This window comes from Anser brachyrhynchus, assembly GCF_964034855.1.
Source record: "Anser brachyrhynchus genome assembly, chromosome: 1".
NCBI classification, from domain to species: domain Eukaryota; kingdom Metazoa; phylum Chordata; class Aves; order Anseriformes; family Anatidae; genus Anser; species Anser brachyrhynchus.
Genome location: NC_137694.1, coordinates 52,090,583 through 52,113,564, shown reverse-complemented (window position 1 = coordinate 52,113,564; position 22,982 = coordinate 52,090,583). Strand labels below are relative to the sequence as shown.

The window sequence follows — 22,982 nt, the reverse complement described above, 5'->3', positions numbered from 1 at the left end:
CTTTCCTTTCCTTTCCTTTCCTTTCCTTTCCTTTCCTTTCCTTTCCTTTCCTTTCCTTTCCTTTTTTTTTTCTTCATAGAAAATGCATCACATATGGGTGTATCACAATTACTTAAAGGTAGGCTTTATCTAACCTATGTCAACCATCGCAACATTATTGTAACTTACATTCCTCTTATGGGATGGGTTAAGTTGCTCTGTGGATACCTGTTCTGTCCAGCAGCTGAAAAGAAGACAAAATCCTAGCTTAATCCAGACACCAAATTTCCAGGCAGCTGAAATAATTCCACCCTCCACCCACATGCCTTACATAGGTATGGCTTTTGAGATCCCAGTTCTGTAGATTAGATTCATTGTGATAGAAATATTTTGACAAGCTCAAGATTCGAACTGAATAGTTGCATACTTTGACTAAATTCATATTTATGAAGAGGAAGGATTAAAAAAATGGTGAGATTAGAATTTAATATTTACTGCAAGACTGCAAAAGTTGTGACTTAAGAATAAAAAATAGGCTATAGAAATATTGGCTGTGTAGATTATTCTGGATTCTATGTATTATTTTGCATTCTGTATATTATACTGATATGAATATTATATAAAGACTATAGTGATTCAATTAAGTCATAAAATTTGCTCAAATTACTTTTTTTGGAGTACGTTCATAAATGCTAGAAATTAGCAACTAGTATTTTCTTGCAAATACAGTAAAATTTATTTTCTGTACACAGAAATCAAAATATGCAGCATTTACATTAATATTTTTGCAGGGTTGTTTATTTATAGAGCACTCTATTTTGGTTTCCCTTTACTGCTGAACAAATGGCATCATATCAAGGAATTTATACTATTTTAGTGAGAATCCTCTGTGCAATTGTACATAGACTTTGAAGAGTCACTCTTACAGTGCAGTTTAAGAACAAGGTTTCAATAAGAGATATTCAGCTATACAGTGCTTGTGACTCAAAAGCAAACTTCAAATGCAAGTCACACATGTGTCAATGCAATTTGTAAGTGCTTATATGAAAGAGCAGGGTTTGGAGTGCTAAGAGGGTCTTTTTTCTCTATTTGTTTGCTTGTTTATTTTTCCTAGAGCTGTTGATTTACCCTGGATGCTACTGTATAACTGAGAGCAGTATTATACTGCAGAAATGAAATCACTAACTAATGAGTAGACTGTGAGTTTAATTCTCTACAAATATTCTTTTCTTATGGTATTGCCTATCTTATGGGTTCTAGGTTATGAAAGTAGAGACTGATCATGTGCTTAGTGAAGTCAATGGCAACATTTCCATGGTAAATAACAATTACAGTCTCTCCACCCTTGGCAATGTGTCTGTAAGTACATGTGAAAAAAAAGCTTTAATTTGCTACAGGTATAAACTAGCAGGAGATAACTCCCCAGAGCAGGAGAAGTAGGCAGGAATGCACATCACAGGAATGCGTGCCTCGGGGCAGACAGTTATGGTGCTGCTGCCTTATGCACCAGACTTGCTCTGAGCGAAAAGTGCCCCCAGTCTCCAAGGAAGTAAGAACTCAGACCCAACCACATTTCAAGCTGCAGGATCAACCACTTCAGTTACAGGCTGAGAAAGTATGGCAAGCATGTTATCTTTGTTCAGGTGAGGTATACGAATGAGCAAACAGAAAGCTTATTTACAAATACATGTTTCGTTCACAAAAATATTATGTCCAAAGTAATGAATCTATTGTTAATACTTACAAAGAGATGATTAATGCGGCTTTCACATGGAAACATCAGTTAGAAAGCTGTTTTTCCTGGTCTCTTTATCTTTAAAATGCTCTGGTCTTACCTGGACATGACAAATGAAGACAAGACACTGCAAAACAAGCCTTGTCTACTTCATAGTACTGATACCATCAGTTAATTAATGAAAAGGATGGATTTTTTTATTAAAAAAATGAAAATGTATTATTGATTTCCTAAGGGATCCCAGCAAGAAAGTATGCAAATAATGTAGTTTTACCTATGAAAGTAAACAAATTACACACAAACAAACATTAGTCTTTAATTAGGGGAAAAGTTTATTCTGATTGGGGTAGAGAATTACAGCCATGATTATCAAATTGAAATGAACTGCTACAGAATTAATCTGGCTATTTGTCCAGCTGTTTTACAGAGGATTAAGTATTTCTGAAGGTTTTTAATAAATTTGTCAAAAGTCAGGAAAAAAAAATGAATCAAGAACAGAACTTCTTTCTATAAAAAGAAGCTCATTAAATTGCGAGGAGGTGGGGTTGCTACTGAGTTATGGTAGAGACTTGAGTTTTGTGCCATTTTGGCAGCCAGACATGTATATATATAACGAGTAAAGCACTGACTGGAACATCAGCACAATTGATGGGTATGAAGAAACATCAGTATCCAGGGCTCAGCTCAGCATTTAGTGGAAGAGCCAAGAGTGGACTATGCTGAAGGAGGCAATTTATTTTAAAGGTCTAGTTCTTCAAATATATACATTCACATTTTCAGGTTTATGTAAGTGTAATGTCTTGTCCTTTAGTTTGTGTTCATCAATAGAAATTATGTGCTCATTTGCAGATTTGCATAAATAGTGAATATACCAGTCACTGGAATTTCTTTAATTATTTTCCTTATCTCAAGTTACTTTGATAATGATAATGATACTTTAAAAACAAGATTACAGACATTTCATAACATGTTAAAAACAATAAATTGTTAAAAAGCAAAAATTTCAAGACAAGGCTTCAAAAATCTTAGATAAGATTTGAACCTCTCTCATTTTTTTTAACATAAATACTTTCTGTACTAGTAGATTATTCATGTCTTTAAGAATTCAGCTTTATTGTGCAAAAATGTACAAATATAAACATTTGCACTGTCATGTAAATTCACTAGGCCAGCTCCTTAATTCAGCTGGAATTTTGCTAGAATTGTAGTATATTCGAGTATATTCGAGTATATATTCGAGGGGTAGATCTTCTCATTTCTGCAAGAAGAATCTATTAGGTGTATAGAAGAATTGTCTAGATGAATTTGGATGCACTGCTATGAAACACAAACGCATACAGTTTGTATTCTAGGAAAAAAAAAAAAAAAAGATGGTTCCTACTAGTGCACACCAGTCAAATAATGATATTTATGATGTACAGAATACCTAATGTGAAAATACCTAATATCTAATGTGAAAATAAATAAATAAATAATGCAGTTTTTATACAGATTAGCAAGTAAAGGGAAAAATCAAGAACATAATAGATGTGAATTCATAATATGACATCTGGTAAAATTCTGAGTACATACAAAAGAAAGTTTATCATTCTATAAATGCATTTAGAAATGTAGTATCTTTGAAAATTATAAACTGTATGAAATTAAATCAAGTCTTTGAATAAACAAATATTGTTATGAAATGCTTCTGCATAACATAAAATACCTGTGGCTCAAATTCAAGTTCATTGAACACAAATGGGTTAGTAATCCAACATGTAGTGTTTTAATCTAGCAAATGGACTTTGTTTTACGATGGGTGAAAGAACAAGTATGACTGTACTTTTGGGACACTTAAATGGATAGTGATTATATTACTGAACATCATATCATTTGCTTCTTATTCTTAATTGCAAGTCTGGCATTGATCAGATCAACCATTCTACAAACAATAGAGTACCATGATAACAGCTTCAAAAGTTAAGTCCAGATGGCTGGCAGGTATTCTTATCAGCTAACACTTAAAAATATATATTTATTTTTAATGGAAGCTAACATATTCTAAATATGTAAAAATGAATACATAAAGTGTGTATGTACATCTGCATATATACAATTGCACATATTTATACATGCATGTATATACATGTATCTATATGTGCACGCATATACATACATACAATCACCTATGGATAGATCGTATACTACAGAGAGAGAAAGAGATGGAGATACAGATGCATATCCAGCTGTCAAGTCCACTAACACTCACAGCCCTTTGACTTGCTTGGCTGTGAAAAATAAGGTTGTCTGTTTTAAAAACAACATGCCACCACTAAGCGCAACATGGATTTGCTGCAGACATCACTTGGCAACATTCGGTGGTCAGATCTAATGGTCAATGAAGAGAATTAGGCAAAAGGTGGTGTTCAATTTAGAGCTCAGTATCTTCCTCTGGAGGAACCTCTTTCTACCCATAACAACAAGGAGCCTGGAGAGACTGATCCCCTAAAGAAGTTATCAGAGTAAAATAGTACTTTGCTCATTTTACACGGTAGAAATGATGTATGCTTCTAGAGTCTATGAGAATGCATCTTTGCATGACTTAAAACCAGGTCACAGTAGAGTGACAGTAAAACAGTTTGAGGAAAATCTACTTAATTCATATATTTGCATTCTTTTATTTGCCTGGCCTAATTGAGCAGATAATGCCAGTTTCTAGAGCATATATTAGAAGACATTATGTCTGATATACATAATCATAAAGAATGATATCCTGCCAGCTTCCCAGTTGTGAGCCATAAACGTTGTCTTCTGGCTACACAAAATTCAACTTTAAAATGTTGTCGTAACTTGCAAATATGCAGAAATGATTTACATTCTGCATCTTGTTAGGTTAAGCATAAACTTCACCATTTATTGTTTTATTATTCATTTCTTTCTTTTCCTGTGGACTAGAAGAAATTCCTCATGAAAGCTGTTGGATTTGGAGATCTATGCCAAATGAAATATGAAATAAAATTGTCTGAAACAAGCAGGAAAGTTGTATATTACTCTGGCATGTTTTGCCAGATAACAATCTTTTCCCTTAGGGTTTAATGCTATTCTCCTAACAATAGGTATTTGCTCCTGGCTATGATTTTTAAAAGCATAGAATTACTTCAAAGTATGATTTTTATCAGTTGCAAATAGATCAGTGCCTCTGAAATATGGAGATACTTTAAAATTACTTTCCTTTCACTTCAGAAGAAGTACACTCAGATTCTCCAGTACATGAACATAGACTACTTTTTATCTTTGCATCATTTCTACGTATGAAAAAATATATCATTTTTTGAAACTACACATAACCTTGTTTTATTATTTGAGGAAAAAACAAATCTCGGATGATATATCAATTTAGGGTGGTATTATAGAGAGCACTCCCACTCTTATATCACAGAGGAAGGCATGAAATTACTACTCAATCACACCTTTTAACAATTGGATTGTCCAATAAGCTAAAAACATAGGCATGCCTTACTTAAAAAGGGCACAGATTTCTGACCACAGAAACTTTTGTACTTATTTTTATTACAAAGATTTCATTTTTCAATGAAATATTCAGCATTTGAAGTGTGGAGAGTAGGACACATTTCATATGTCAACTTAAATATACTATTTTTTCCAGTACATAATTCAGTCGTCTTTTTTTTTTTCTTATCTGCAAGCTGAGTGTTGAGTTATGAAGTAGAAAATCTTACTGTCACTAATGTCTATGCTGAAAAAAAAAGGACCATGAGGGACTGTCTCAGTGCTACAACTCTGTGGCATGGAGCAAGGAAACCTACAGCAGGACCCTGGAAGCATGGACACTGGGTAAATGAGGTTGTGTCCCTGACTATTCCACATTTACTAATAAAATAAAGTAAACCAGAACCCATCTGTCTTTTCCTTTTTGAGTGACAATATTGGGAGAGTAGAAATGTGCCAACAAATTGGATATATCTTCCTTCAGAAATGAGATAATCTGACAGGAAATCCAGAACTTCCTTTTTAGATGCCAGGTTCAAGATTCTAGGCATGCACTGAGGAAGCGTACACTCATTCTGCAGTGCCATGGTAATAAGTACAAGGTCCCATTCCCAGTGCCAAAGAAGTAAGTCATCTTTCTCACATAAATCTGTTCACCATTGGCTTATAGCAATTGTTGGGTGGTGAAAATTCACATGTGGTTTGATCATAGCTTAGGTAAGTAAGCAATTCCTGTCTTTCCTTGAAGTTTACATCTTTGGCACAACAAAGTCATTACCACACTGACAGCTGTTCAAGATCTTCCTTTCTTTTGCCTCCCCTTCCATAAGTAGTGAGGTACTTCTGCTAGATACGGCTATAAGTCCACTTAAAAGAAAAAGAGATAAAGTATATAAGGAAAAAAAAAAAGTCTTTATTGGAAATGAACTTTTTTTCTGTTTAACAATTTTCTTTAATTCTGCAATTCTTTTTATTGCTATAAATCATAAGCCAATATATGATGCTCAAGTGTTGTTATATATATAGGTATTGAATCTAAAACATAGTCTCTCATTGCTCACTCAGTTTTTCCAAAACACAATTACAAATCTTTTGGGGTAAAAGCATGTATTAGCTTACGTAGTGTGGAATACAGTGAATCTTCAATACTTCTGCTCCCAGCTCATCTGAACATCACACAATAACTTTAAAAACGTAACCTAGTTCTTGCATTGTAAAATATAGGGGATAAATTTGAGTGTTTGGAACTTTATTCATTTAAAAAGTTTATAAATTTTGGTTTGTGCTAACACAGAATAAAAACCAGTCTTGAAAGTTACTGTGAAAAAGAGTTTTTAACCTATGCGCCTGAGAAAGGAATGAATATTCTTGGCTTAGGTGACTTCAAACATACAGCTTTATTTCCTAATGATAAGAACACATCTAGGCAAAAAAAAAAAAAAAAAAGGTTTTAACTTTCTAGCTTTTTTTTTTTTTTTTTTTTTACAATGTCTCTGCAAATGGTATCCACAAGAAGAAAAGTGAAATCCATCAATTTCAAAATGCATTTTAGGATCATAGAAGCTTACAATTTACTATCGCTTACAAATTATTTTGTAACAAAACTAATTAAGCCTGAAAACAAAAAACATTAACAGGAAAATGTTTATTGGCCAAAACACAGCCAAAATTTAAGTCAAAATATACTTCTTTTCCTTCAAAATCACACTGATATCTAAACACAAGCAGAGGCAGAGAAGAGCTCCTACCTCATGGCTATGCATGCAGACAACAGCAACGAGAACTGGAGATAATTGAATCTATTATCAGACAATTGCTGCAACTACAGCAGCATGGCAAAATGCAAGATATTTTCAGATATTTATAAGGATGAAGAGGAGAGTCTCCTTAAGAAAGAAGACAATAAGAAGCATCAACAAATGATGAAAACAGTAATGTAAACCAATTACTTTTTAAACTGAAATTTCAGCTAAAATACATAATTCATTAAAACTATAATTTAGTGAAATACGTCGTATCAAGTTCAGAAATATTAACTTCTTGTGAAATATCTCACAGTGCATCAAAATTAATATTTCATTTAGCCTTGGATTTTATTTATTTATTTATTTATTTTCCTTTTTCTGCTTTAACATCTTGTTAGGAGTGCTTCATTATGTTCAAAGTTCAGTGCAATATCACATGTTGCTCTGCATGTCTTAGCCTGGCTGAAAGAGGTTTTTGTCTTTGATTTTTTTTCCCTCCCAACTGATTTAGTTCAGCCATTTGCTTCTCCTTAACATAATTGAAGGTTTGTTTACATTTGGCTGATGCTGTGCATTTTGTTAGCAAGAATAAACTGCTTTCTGAGACAGCTCCATTACTACTGACAGAAAGCCACATGGATGTCTGTTCCTGCGATCTCACTGTCTTTCATTCTCTTTTCTCTTCTTATACACAATTTGTTTTTGAAAGACGTATTGTAACATTCAACCTCTTCTCTAACCTGGTCTGTGAAATCTAGTAGAAGTTCAAATCAAAATGGTTACTTACCGCTAACTTAAATGTGTGTTAAGAAAAAATGCCCAAAATGGTACTAGAATTTAATCTGCAGTTTTGAAGGGTCTTAAAGAGAGGGAGAGAACTGAGATCAAGAAAAAAACACCACGTCATCTGGAAGTTTTGACACTGTGGTTTAGCAGTATAAAAAATCTGCTTTTTATCTTTCTTTCCTGAGAATCATATCAAGACAATAAGATACTAAGTATACAGTTACTACACACACAGAAATAGGATACTGAAAAGTTTTCCATTGGTAACAGAATTTTGGGATTGGAATACAAATGTATTCTTTAGATATCTACTTTAAAATATTTCAATATTTTGAAAGAGCAATAAGAAGCAAATGGTGAATGTGTTATCCTTTTTGTAGTTCCTCCTGGTAACTAGCAGAATTTCATGAGTTTTTAAGTCTTCACTGGAGGGAGGAGGATGTATCATGTGAAAGTGCAGATAAAGTATATCTTGCTGTGGAGAACTTATAACCTAAACACTTACCTTTTACTTTTACAAAGCATGCATCAAACAAGTAGCATGCTTTTCATCTTCATGACCTTACACACCTTTTCATATTGCAGTGTGACTCACGGCAGTGCAGCAGTCTACATGAACACCAGCATGCCCACAGTTGCCTACTGCATGATACATGCAGGTAATCATACCATGAATCAGTGGAGCAATTGCTGTGATTCACTTACGTCAAGCAGTAAGTCTGCTGTTTTGGTCTGTTCCTCTGTTTACACACTTGCACACACACATGCATGCACCTCTTGTCATATTCTGTCAGACTTCCCTACAAGGATACAGCCAACAATGATAGTAAATATAAAAAATAAACATCTATATACAGCCTAGTGTTTGCTACTTCTAATCCATTTATAACATGCCAGTACTCAAATAGAGTGGTTTTGCTTAGCAGTGAAGGGAAACAGTTGAAGAAAAGCTCAAAAAATAATTAAGAAACAACTTGGGCTTTTTCTCTAGTTTTCTTTCATATTTTCTTTACAAATCTCCATTCAACTTTAACTAAGTTTTGCCTTGAGCTTCTGAACCTGGAAAACTGGTTTTTATTTATTTTTTTATCATTATTATTATTTTGTTATAATACAAACTTGCATTTGCAGATAAAAAGAAATAACAGCGATAAGCAGCATCATAGAATGAAAGGATTATGAGCTTTATACTGTCTGAAAAAATCTTTGAATTCATTATCCTTTTTTGAATTTCACATAAAAAGTGAAATATCAAATTAATAAGGCTTTATTCCATCTATATCTGGTGTTAGAGGAGTCTAAATGAACACATATAATTCATGCTCAGTTTAAGAGGTCTTAAAACTAACAAGATGTCACAAAGTGTCTAAGGCCCAGAAAGAAGCTTGACCAGCTTCAGTAGTTGTAATTAATATGAGCTGGGGGTGGTGGTTAACATATGCCTAGTTATCAAATTTAAAAAAAAAAAAAAAAAAAAAAGCCTTCAAATTCATTTATATATCTCTGATGTTTATTATAATTTTGAATCTTTTCTTTCAATGTAGGATTAAAAAGCCTAGAATATTGCTCATTATACACTTCTGTGTGAGAGATACAGTAGAAACAAGTGAAGTAACTAAACAGTCAAAGGTAGAAGCAGTTACGTTTCTGACAGATCAAAGAGAAGGAAAAGAAAGTAATACGACACACCTTCTGGTATATTAAGTAAAAAAAAAATCTCATTTATGCTGTATGTATGACTGTCAAACACTTGAAAGAAAATGTATGTAATCAAGAAATATATTGTTAAGCATTTCTACAGGGCTTTCTATTTCTGAGTCACAACTGTATGCAGAACTACTGATTTCATTGTTCCTACAAAGAAAGTGTAAGTTGCTAAAAATCATAAGTCAATTCAGACTGTGTATGAGAATGAGAACCAAAGGATTCAGCATCCAAAATATAATCTATTCTATATTCCTCTGCTGAAAAAGTAAATAAGAGAATATTTCACTGTATGTGATCAGAAACTCAGACTGATTTTATAGTTTCTGTATTTCAGATATCAAAATTCTGTATTGCAGGTGGCTTTACCAAATGATTTCTAGAACATTTAGTGTTCTAGTAGCATCCTATTACTAAAACAAAGAAGCATGAGTAGATACTGATCACAACAGAAAATATAAAGTCAAACTATAGCAAATAGTTACTTGAAGGCATGCAGAAATGTGTAAGTCAGCAGTGATTTCAGAAAACATTTTGACACATTCCAAAAAATCTATTTTCCTTTCCTTATATATACTTATACAGTATGCCCTAATAACTGCAGTAAGAAAGGCAGAGGGAAATACTGTGACTAATTTAAGATCAACTCAGTTTTAGAACAGTGCTCTGAAAGGTACAATCCATAAGACAAAGTAATGAACACAACCCAAAACAGATTATTCTTGTATGCTTGTATTTTTAGACTGTATTACCACTTATATATATGTTTGTTTTCATGTTGTAATTCATAGGTGTCAGACAGTAACTTGCCAGAAAAAGTGACATAAACTTAACTTCCTGCCCTTACGGTCTGTTCTTCATGAACTTGGCTTCATCCCTTACCACACATAGTTCTCTTTCACTGCAGCAAGTTGCTACAGCTTCCTTTTTAAAAGGGAAGTATTGTCACACTACCTTAAAACAACTTTTTAATTTAGACCAGAGCTTTTGGAACAATATTACTTATTGGATATATATATGTGTATATATATATATATATATGTACTAAAAAAAGGAAAAAAAAAAGAAAAAAAAGAAAGTTCACATTCACAGGACCTGAGGAATCCCTCAATTAAGCAATGTTTTATCTGATCAACAAGATAAAGAATTCAGAATCTTGCTGACAGGTTGCTTTTTAATAAGCAGATATGACTACAGGCTATTTTTTGGACTGTTAAAACCATTTTATAGTTGAATTCAGCTGAATATTCAGTTATCACTATTTAATACTTTTCTCCTGTGAAGTTCAATAAGTATGCTTGTGTTGTCTCTGTTTAATGGTTAAAGTCATTGTCCTCTTCATTTGCCCCTTCCATCTCAATCGATATCTTTCTGTGAGTGTCAGGACTTTCTCTGGCTTGAACATTAAAGTAAGTCTAGAATAAACCATATTTTGAGTAAGGGAAGAGTATAGTTTTCATCAGTACAAGACAACGATACTTTTATTTACTTCTCAGTTTGTGTTTTGTTATTGTTATTTTGTGATTTTTTTTTAACGTATTTTGCACGGCTTTCAGACTTCAAGACTTTTGCCTTCTAATTAAAATTTACAGACACATTGGAGTGAGGGAAGAACAATCCATTGCCCATCTCCCTTGACATGAATAAAACCCTGCTTATCACTTCTCTTTTTATGAGGTAATTTCCATTCCAAATAAAAAGAGCCAGACACATCAATGCCACATTATATTAATAAGTGAATCCCAAGCAAATATTAGGATGTAATAAACCAACACTTTTTTTTTTCTATCATAACCTGCAGCTTTTGACTGTCCCCTTCAGTAAATCATACAGTTTGCTATTTGCTGTTTCACTTGATATAGAGATCACATGCAGTTGGAAAGCCACCAACATAACTTCAAACATGCCCTTGCGTTCCTTCAGGATACTTTCCTTCAGGATGCTCACAATCAGATAGAGCAGGTTAGGGGATCACAGGAGTACAAAAAAAAGTTTGTATTTAGAGCAGGAGAAAAGTAGCACATGCAGAGGGAGCAAATTTGTGTGACCCTTGAGCTTGACATTTTAGAGGACAGAAAATTGTTGGTCATGTGGGAATAGCTGAATCCTTCATTAGAACCTGAACCTAGCTAAGCTCAGCTATGACTACAAGAAACATTCTTATTTGAAGATCTGGTAAGCCCTGGTGGAAAATAGATCTATAAAGGTTGTTATTCAGGAGGTATTGCCTTACATTGGATTTAACATAATTTTGAGATTGCATTGCAATGCTTTTCTGACTGATAGAAATACAATGTATAAAGTAATTATAATGTAATTTTGATTACAGGTCATCTTAGAAAAAAATGCTATAAGTTTTTTTTTTAATAGAAATAATGGAAATTCTAAAACTGAAAGAATCTATGGAATAAGTAGCAACACAGTCGTATATCTGAAAATACCTGAAACAAAATATATTCCTTTGTTTTTTGATTTCTTTAAAAGTGCAAATGGCTGAAGAAAATGTGTGTAGGTAAGAACAGAACTTCATCTCTCTGCTGTTCAGAGCAGTTTATGGCTACACTTTTTAAAATTAATCTTTCAAATAACTGATTTCTAAACAGCCCCAGAAAAATTGACACTTTATCTATTACTACCAAAAAAATTTCCAGCACTCAGTGTTGATTAGAGATGGAAAAAAATAAAAATGAGGAAGACTGGGAAACAAAACAGCAGAGCTCTTGGTACTCATGCTTGGTAAAGAGCAAGGTATAATACAAGACCCGAGACTTGGATAAAAAAGACTTTCTTTTTTTTTTAATTAATTCACAACATACTGAGAGGAATTCTATTTCCATGTGAAAGTACACTAGATTTAAAGAGATCTTGTTCTATTCTTAGCTCACATACTGCAAAATATTCCTTTTTTTTTTTCTGAATCCCCTCCTAGCATTTGAATGTTTTCTGCCATTAAAAAAAAAATTGTTGATCATATGACTGAAGCACAGAGCATAATGAATGTGTACAGAAGAACTGAGCTATGATTATCAGAGAAACAAACAATTATGCAGAGGAAGGTAGAGAAAAAGAGAGATGCCAGAAGTACAGGAAGTCTGGAAGTTTCTTGGTTAGTCTTATTTCCACATTTTCCAGGAGCTAGGCTTGTTTTGGTTCTACACTGCCACTGATTTTTTCCAGGTTGCACAAGGTCTTGGCTTCTCATTAAGAGTAAAAACAAATAGAGTTGTGCTGCACTTCATATGCCAGGATATCTCCTCTCAACCCTCCAAAATCACTATTAGATTTTAGTTCACAGAATTCCACTAGCAGCTCAGTAATTCCATGACCTTCAATTCTCAACTCAGCTTTTCCTGATTTATGGAATATCTCCTCTGTTCTCAACAATAATTTGCAAATACTATTCACAATATTAAACCGTCTGGGAAAGTACTTCAGCCCACTAGGTTTTTCTCCTTCCCATCTACAGAAAAACTATGCCTGGTGCCAGTATCAAATAAGAACATCTAGAAATATTGATTCTTCCCCTTTTACTTTTGAAAAAGAAAAGGCACAGACTGAAATTTGTTTTTAATAGAATTTTTAGTAAGAAAAGAGAGTGGCTATGTATATTCTATGTGTATAATCTATTTAGTCACCCTTAAAACTTAGCTCAGTTTGTTTTTCTAGCTCTTCCCTCTCTGTCTGGTTCTGTTTTCACCTGTTAAGTTCATAGGTCAAAAGCACTGAATCTTCCGATTCCAGACCAATATCTAAAGAAGTGTCAGAGGAAGATCAAGTTTTGTTTCTGCTTCTTAGATCATAGCCGTTGCTCCAAAGGGCAAATGACACAATCCATGCATTTTCTTAGTAAACCTGCTATCCTTTTATTAAAGCACTTTTCCATTCACAGCTTCCTCTTGAGCTTGTTGCAAAGGTAGTGTGTGTGTAAAATGAGAATGGAAATCCAGAGAATCATGGTGATGAAAGCACTCTGGTAACTGTTACACAAAATAGCACAAGGGCACAAACTGTAGGACATGTTTTAAAATGGCAGCAGATGTTTATCTTGACTGCACAGACATACTTTTTTTCCCCCTAGCTATATAAAATTATTATTAATCATCAGAATGTGACATCAAACAATGCAAATTCACAGGACTTTCTGCACAGAGATGAAGAAAAGGCACTGTCTTTTAAAATGTACCATCAAGCAAAGAGACGATGGGTTATTTTACTTACAATCTCATGCAGGTTCTTGTCCTTTTAAAATATTTTTATTATTACTAATTGCTTATGTTCTAAGTCAAGGGGAAAACAATGGTTTCTCTGTTCATTCTTAGACCATTCTGCATTGCCAGACTGCATGTGACTAAGCTTGTATTTCTTCAGCCAAGCAAGTGCAAACCACAGCTTTTACAATATTTAAGATGCAAGAGAGAGTGCAGATTTGACCTGTTCCATGTGTTTTTGAAGGTTCTGGCTTTTTCTGTAAGAAATATGTCATGCAACTTTTCACATAATCCTAGTAACAGACTTATATTCTTTTATATATTTTCCTGTAGGCTGACACAGCTTGATCGAGAGGCACTGAGATTTCTCCAGAAAGACCTAAAATTATTTGGTTAAAGAGAGATAGGAAATTCCATTCACAAACTAGATGTCTAGCTTTAAAATAGAGAAAGATGAAAGGGAAGAAAATAAAGTGTTGTGTTTTGTTGTTGTTGTTGTTTGTTTGTTTGTTTGTTGTTGTTGTTTGTTTGTTTGTTTGTTTTTTATGGTCTCCTTCTTACAGCTGTGTTCCTGAAGGACCAGCTTCCAGTTGATCAGTTCCTGAAGGGCAGTCATTTTTGGAAGGAATGCAGCCTCGACTCCTGTCAGATTGTGATCCAGATCCCCAGCTACATAGCTTCTACGTCAGTGCAGACTTGCACCTCACCATCTTAGAGTCAGGTGATGCTCATTCTTGTCAGTTTGCAAAAGATAATGGAGATATACTCAAAAATATACACCAGGCATATCAGAAGACTTATCAAAAGATTTACACAGGGCTAATTTAGAGTTTACTCAAGTTTAAATTGTCTACATGTTTGCATGTTAAGACAGCCTGTAGTCACTACTGTGTCGTTATTATCTGTGTTTACCATTCATTTTTATTTTAAAAACACTTAAAAACAAACATGGGTCTCATTGTTGTAGACACTGCATGACACTCATATAACTGATGAGAAAGTTTGTGTCCCTCAAAGCTTTTAGTCTGTGGGAGAAGACATAAATACTAGATAAAAGAATCAAGTCAACTGGATGAACTTGGGAGAAAACATGTCCAAAAAAAGAAATCCACAGTTTAATACATTCTGCATTACAGTCACAACTTTCCATCTGTTTCTGACTGATAACAGCCCATCCTGAGAGGTACTACTTTCTCTGTTACTGCTTTATTTAGTAAAATGTTATGTTAAAATAATGCTGACTCTATGTGAGGCATTAGTGGAATGAGTGAATAAAACTCTTGAGAGGTTTTGGCTTTCCAACTACTTCCAAAGTATGATAAATGCAATAAGTATCGAAGTGATTGTTCGTTGTCCTATACTGTCTACAAAATTGGTAGTTCTAGTAAAAGGCAAGCCAAAGAAACCAAGTACATCTCAGTCCTTCAGCCTTTCTTTGTGTAATCCAGCTAAAGACAAGAGATGCAAAGGATTGAATTCAGCCATAAGCTGTATATTAAAATTTCATTTCAGGAAATGAATGTGAATAAACCAAATTATAGAGAAGAGAGAGGTTTCTTTTTCATTTATTTTTTCAGAGACAATAAAAAAATCTTGTATTAAAGATAAGCCCCTGAGAAATTAGGCAATTTTGTTTTAAACAGCTAAATATATAAGTACTCACAACCTTTTTTACCAACCTTTTAATGTATTCCCAAAATAATTTCCTTGGTGAAAGTCAACTATTTATTTATGCTGTAATTAGCATTCATGATAATTTGTCTGCTTTGAAGAATGTTGTCACCGTTTTCAAAAGTTCAAATCTGAATTTTAATATGTTCACTTATAAATCATTATTAACATACATTAAAGCACAATTTAGTAATGTACAGAGAAGCATTGTTCTAAAATATTTTTTTCTGGATGTAGTTCAGTATGATCCAAGGTGTGGACAAAGCATATTACTCTGTCTTATATTTGTCAAGATTAATTTTGCCTTAGGGTCTATACACCTAGCATCATTTTAGCACATTTTAAGTGAGAAAAACTTTTGATAGTCTAGACATTAAATCTTAAATTTCAGGCTTATATCCCAGTATATATTACAGAGGGCTTTACTTATGTGTCCTTTAGCTTCAAAAACAGTATTTAAATGGTCAACATAATTTATCAAACTGAGTCTTCATTGATGATGTTGCTTGCGTTGTGTGGTTTATTGATTTATTTTTTCTGATGAAAATTCTGTTGGTTGTTTAATTTGACAAGCTGACTTTTCAAAAACATAATTTGGGAGCAAATACTCCATCCTGGGTTATGGATGTGAGAACTTCCAGAAGAGGAAGAGTAACATACATCTGAGGCAACTGCTGTTTTCAAAAGTGAGTCTATGTCTGTGGCCAGGTGCATTTCCACCCCCCCCCCATATTGCTACAGCTGAACTTCTTCCCTCAAACAAGTCCTGTAAAGGTAGTTTGAGCTCCTCCACCTTATATTATGATTCATAACAGTTTTCAATCACAAATCGTTTTAACTGGGATTAAAATAATATATGCTTGTTAAGTACTTGGCAATACATGTTGGTAGTAAGAATATAAAAACAAGTTGAAAACAACAGCAACAAAAAAATAGCCACAATTTTTGGTAACACTAGGATAAAGGAAAAATTTTAGCATTTAGAGTCTAGTTTAAGTTAAATGATTATATATAACATTTGAAATATAATCTTAATTTATACATCTTAGATAACTGTTTCAGCAGAAAATAAAAATATCATTTACCCTCTCACTCATCAAATACACATTCCAGTTCAATATAGACCTTCAAGTTTTGAGTGGTTCTCTAATCTTAAAAGTTCTTAAGCAGAAGTTCACATTTAAGCATAAAATTAAATACTGATGTCTGTTTGGGTTTAATTAAGTTATTATTATATCCTTTTTTAAATTAGATTCTATTATGCTACAAACTATCTTTTTATTTCATTGGTACAATGAAAAATAAGTATATGTAAGTATCCATATATTATTTTTAAATACCCACTTTTTGATGAAGAATAAATAAAACTACATTTTAATGTGTAATTTGCTGAGAAATGGTCAACATTTACATTGATATTTCTGCTGTAGCTTTTTGTGTTGTGGAACTTCTTTACAGTTCTAGGTCAGGTGTCATTCATGTCTAGAAAACACATCACACTTAATGAGAGAAGGGGAATGTATGCATTCTATCCAAACTGTAAGTAAAGGCAAGTCTGAAAGGATGTTTTAAATATTTTACATTTTCTACCAAGGAATGTGGAATTTTATTTGATATTAATTTTTTTTTGTAAAATCTTAATGGTCTCTTTATTCTTGCTAGTAAACATAATCCTTTTTAAATGATATGGCACCATTGCATACAATAAATAACGTTCCCTTCACTGTAATGTTTACTAAAGCCAATATCAACAATACCTTTTTGTGAAGCAAAGTTAATAGCTGCAACTGGCAGCGATATATCAGCCTCATGCCAGTTTATAGATGATAAAATATTAATTCTTATGTCTGTTACAGAGAATTGCAATTGCTGAATTACCACACTTACCACACATTATCTGTTCCTAAATATTTTATCAAAAAGGATATAGCACATATTTCATCAAAAAGGATGTAGCACATCAATGCTACAATGCTATATGTATTGTTGTGGGTTGATTATTTATTTATTTATTTGTCATCACAAATTTACATGTCAATACTGTCCTTGGCTAGCAACATATTTGCTTCTTATGATGTCAAGAAGTTCCACAGTGGGACATGTGCAACCCATAGCATCTTGCCAGTTTACCCTAAAGCATGGGTCAGGAGTTAATAGGGCACAGTCCACTAAACTGCTCAGGCAGCATCTTTTGAATTGACAGAAAAAAGTTCGATTTACTAAGGAAAACTGAAATTGATGGTGGTTAACCTTAATATGATAGTCTGTAAACTGCTGTGGTTCATTATTTCAGAAGTATCTGAGCAGCCTCAGCAGCTGGCTCAGCAGCAGCACAGGACTGGGGAGAGGCCCTCTGTGAGGTAGCATGGACCTCACAGAGGTCAAACCCAAAACCTTTGTTGCAGGAGAAGATCAAAGGCTGGGAGAGTGGCTTGGACTGCAGTGCTATTCAGGGGATGTAGGTTTGATGGCTTTTTTCACCCTTCACTAAATATTTATTTTTGTCTACTGTAGGAGGAGGGATACTGAAATAAATGATCCTTTGGTCTGTATGGTTCTTCTTAAGTTTCTGTTACATACTCTTTCAAATATTGCCAGCAAACATAGTTCAGGAATGTCCAAAAACCTTTCAGCAGAGGAGAACGTTGTGGCTAGCATGCAGGTGATGATCCGTACTGAAAGTCTAGGTTTGTTACCAGCGTCAGGCTAACACAATGAAACCACTTCCAGGTTCTCAGAAGATCTCTCAACTGTGTTGGACTGCTTTGTACTCTGTTTCTCTGTTTTATTGTATGGTATAGAAATACCTTTTTCTATGTTATAGAAATACTTTTTGTGCAGAACATTTTTCTATATATTTATAGTCTGTGTCTGGTAAACCTGCTTCTTTTTCTTTATTTATTTGTTTTTATTATTATTGTAGGAGTGTTTTTGCAGTTGAGATTTTGGGATTGCCTTTTCTCTGGGACTGAATTCAAATGCAATCACGAAGCTGAAACAGTGCATCTGTTCCCACTAGTACTGCAGACATAAGGTTATCATTGAACTTGATTTTTACAAACAGAAATTGTAAGAAATTAGTATTTCTGTGACCCAAATACCTTGACATTTTAATTACCATCCTTTTTGTTATTGTTCTCATTCTGACAGCAACATGGTTCTCATGCAGCCTTGATTGTTCTCTGTTTCTTTAATATTTCATATCCAGTCTCACCTCAGTTCTGTTTCTATACATGCTGTCATGTCTGCATACTAACATATGCAGTGCCAGAGATCTTCATACATTCATTAAATGACTTAGGTATTGAATTGAGATATCATTTCATTGTATTTCGCTTTACTCAAGCCTGTAACATGCCCATGACAAAGACAGGCATCTGTGTTCAGTGAACCACGCAGATGCTGCACACAGCATTCTCTGAAAATATATACAACTGAATCTTTGAAGAATCTTTAGACTCCTTCTAAATAATGGAATACCATTCAGACTGTTAGTGTTCCTGTTTTGTTTGTTTGTTTGTTTGTTTGTTTTTTAATGATTCATGTAACAGCCTTGTTTTCTAAAAGTGACCAGCCTTTTGCAGTATTTTCAGTAGCTTAATTTAATGAATTATGATTACTAAAAAGTGCTGAGCAATTACCCTGTGAAAATCAGGTCCCCTTGAACATTTAAATCCATCTGTATTATTTTCTTTTAATAGCTTAACATCTTGAGAAGTCATGGGAAAAATAAGCATTTCCTGGCAAGCACTGTGTGAAGTAACCATCCTTTTGGCAAAGAGAAGCTCAGGCATGCATAATTTATCTACTTCCTATCTGTTACATGTGCTTTTTTTTCCACATTTATTCCCAGAATAGCTATAGAGATCACTATGTTGCAGATAGCTGGATATTTCCTTTTAAAAGCTATTCTTTCTTATTTTGTAATGAACAGTCTGACCCTATAGAGCTTTTTGTAGGGTACCTGATATATGGATATTTAACAGCACTAATTATGGCACAGCTACCTTTCTAGTTCATTTCTCTGATCAGTCATTAAGTATTCAGAAGAGGACATATCCCTTGACAGTCTATATGTGATGCCAAGTGCATATGTCTTTGCTCTTAACCTGAAGTGACTAAAAAGAAAGTTGTCTATTCCTATAGATTTATATCAGTTGGTACTGATATCTCTCTCCTCCAGAGAAAAGTTAACATTTCAGCCAAAAAGAATGGCTAGTACACATACAATTTCATCTTGGAATACATAATTCACTTCATAATGACTATTGAAACTAAGATGTTTTAAATCTGTCCTCTCCAGAAAACAAAAACAAGAACCAAAAACAACTTTTTAACTGAATCAAAAATGGTTCCCACCTGTAGAAAAAATTAGTCAGCAATGTGTAAATTCAATTTTATATTATAGTACAAGTTTTTATATTGTTATGGTGTTATTTTCTAAAGAAATGTTCTAAACATTTTATTTCTCTTTTCTGTTGGTCCATAATCTCTCGGCCTTTTAAAAAATAAGCCTCTTCTCTGTAAAATCCAGAATCATCACATAGATATTCAATGCTGTTTCACAACGCTTGCTTAGGGATTCCCTAATTGTTATCATTCACGTTATTAAAATATTAAACTGGATTTTAAGTCTTCTGTATTTCATAGGAGAAAATCATTTGAAATTATACACCCAAAAGGATTTGAGACCTGCGTTCATCACAATGCTCTAACAGCTCATTAGTATAGAAAATTATGTAAAGGAGAAAATATGTAGTACTGAATATGGGCTTTGATCTTTCTTTCATTCTCTTCTTGTAGTTATTAGATGAAGCTACAGAATATAAAACATTTAATGTATGAACTGTTTTAATATATTACATTTTTTAAAATAAATTTTAGAAAATATTTAAATTTTGTTTTTGTTCAAGAGCAGTGATGCATGCGCAAGTATGTAATTAATTGGGTAATTCAGCAAATATATTTTTTGCATATATTTCAAGAATTTAGAATATATTATAAATTTTCAAAATACCATAATTTTGTTCTTGCATTATAAACTTTCTTAACAACCACAGCTGAAGTTCAAACTCTCTTTAACTAGTCTCTATCAATACATATGGCATAGGAAAGGACAGTCACAGGCATAAGTAACGTATATTTTAACTAAACAAAATATAGACAGATAAGAGTATTTAATCCCTGCTTTACATACAAAACACAGACTAAAATTTATAGAAATTTAAGTAATTCAGGTAATAATTTTAGAAAAATAGTAAGTAATAGTTTTTAGTTTTCACTGCTATATAAATGCCCTATAAGACCTGAGTATGCTAGAGGGATGAAAAATGCAGAAACACAGACATTAGAGAAAAAAAAAAGTAATATTTTAAAATTCATTAATTTATTTGGCTGGGTATTTGTTCATCATTTTCAAACATTTGTTGTTCTTATTTTGCAAAGAAAATTTTGTATATAGGAGTGTAAAAAAGTGCTGATGCATAATATTGTATTGATATGCAGATAAATTATGTATGTTTATAATGTATTCTACACTTACATATGTCTTTAAAATATTTAATGTTAACAGAAGTACTGTATTATATTTAATTTGAAATTTGTTTTTAGATTCCACACAAGCACATTTAATGAAGTAACTTTTTTTCGACTCTCTTCTTAGCATAAACTGAATCTAACATGGATTTTAGGTGCAAGTTCTTCCACAGCAAAACTAATCACCTCCTTTAGTGCATCCTTCTGCTCAAAATAGAGCTCAGAATAAAACTTCTACACCTACAAACAGATAACAATGGAACTCGGGGTCAACTACAGAACCAAAAGAAAAACACCACTGATGGGATCCTTCACAGCTGAATTTAGTTGGCTGCAGCATGGACACTGACAGCTCATTTGTTCCTTGGTAATCAGTGAGAGAAACAGTCAATTTCATGGTGCAAATTCTTTGATCTAAGGAGGAAATCAAAGATGATGCCTCGGGTTCTGAGATGCCTCAGTTTCTCTACACTGATTATAAGGAGAGTATGAATGACTAGAGGAGATGTATTGTGTACATCTAGTGAGATGATTCATGTTCTTGGTGTCTATTCATTTGTCTATGTATTGATTAGAGTTATTACAGTAGACTTTTTCTGTCACTGCTCAATGAAAGTATAAAAATGGTCACTGTATGGGTCATGTCATTTACATACACATACAACAACATAAGTGGTGTATGTTAGCAGTTGTCTTTAACTCATCCTCATTCCTCAAGGAAACTGGAAGTCAATTTGTACCCATTGGACCATAGGGTTAGTTTAGGATTGCTCTGCTGAAACTGCTACAGCATTGTGAATATTCCATAAAGACGAACACATTAATTGGAGACCTAAGACATGTGCCCCATGCACCATCACTGTATGCTACACTGACACATAGGGAGGAAAATTTGCATATATCAGTTATATTTCAACTATAGTTTCCTTTATTCTGTCTCCCATATCCAAACTTCAGCTTCCTGTACAAGATGGCTTTAGGGCATCTTCTATCACCAAAAAAAGAATTAAGAAACTTTAGGATTTGCATAAGATTTTTAGACAAATATTATTCCAAATAGAGGCCAAGAATGACAATCAATGAACCCCATATTACCAAAAAATACAAAATGCATAACATGCTTATATTTAAAATGTTATGAAACAAACAGATGAAAATATGAAAATTGTATCTTCAGGGAAAAAATACTGTAATATTTAAAAATATGTACAAAAGTGTACATTTTCAAGGAATAAATTAAAAAATGATTACTGTATGTAGGCTAAACAACAATACGATTAGGATCTTTTCCTGATCATTTTAGCAGTCCCGGCATGATCCTTTGGACTGTTGACTTCTCATTCATCTGTTATAAAAAATGACCTATCTATTTCTCGCCCTACTCACAGATTTTACTGGTCTGTAAGTTCATAGAAATGGTTTGCTTGTATCAAATATTTGCTGCAGCTCTTCAGAGAGAGAGGTGCTTATATACCAAGACAGCATTTGTTTCTAATTTAAGCGTGCCTTAGCCTGGCTAGAACACACAAAATCTTTATACCAAACAGTTCTACCCATAAGATTTTAATTACTTTTCACTCCGATATACATGCTAACTTTGTCAGTATTCATATGTATATGTCATTTGAAACATCTTACATAAAATAAAAATGCATATGAGTATTTTGAATTATAACAGAATAAACATTGTCATCATTCATCCATGAAATGTTTATTCTTTTGTTATGTCTCCATGACTCATGCTGAATTGTATATTACTCTTCGATGAGTCCTATTGCAACCCCTCTGGCAACTTGAAGAAAAAAGCGATCTGAAGATATAAAATATTTCTAAATAACTACAGTTCTGATTTTCTTATAGCTTATACCAAAATGGATGTCATTTTCAAGCTATGCATGGATGGTCTGGCAAGAAACTGGACTGGATTACCTCTTGGTTAGCTCTTTTAACAGAACTTCTAGTGTTTACAGGGATTTCTTCATTTGTGTAAGTGTATCAGTAAGTAGATATCGTTTTAAAAAACAGGATATTCTGTTTTCCCTTTTTTTTTTTCCTCTACACAACAAGTTGGAGTTAATTCACATGCATTTCAGTTTGGTTTGCATTGAAGAATACAAAAAAAAAATCTAA

The 22,982-nt window shown here is 33.3% G+C and overlaps 1 long non-coding RNA gene across 1 annotated transcript; it reads left to right on the top strand.

The window, feature by feature from the left end:
* The first annotated feature begins 76 nt into the window (after positions 1–76).
* On the top strand, positions 77–22,448 carry LOC308184510. Its single transcript, XR_013942675.1, has 5 exons — positions 77–314; positions 14,210–14,367; positions 18,241–18,351; positions 19,019–19,107; positions 20,980–22,448. It is a non-coding gene; the product is annotated as an uncharacterized lncRNA (long non-coding RNA).
* The last annotated feature ends 534 nt before the right edge of the window (positions 22,449–22,982 follow it).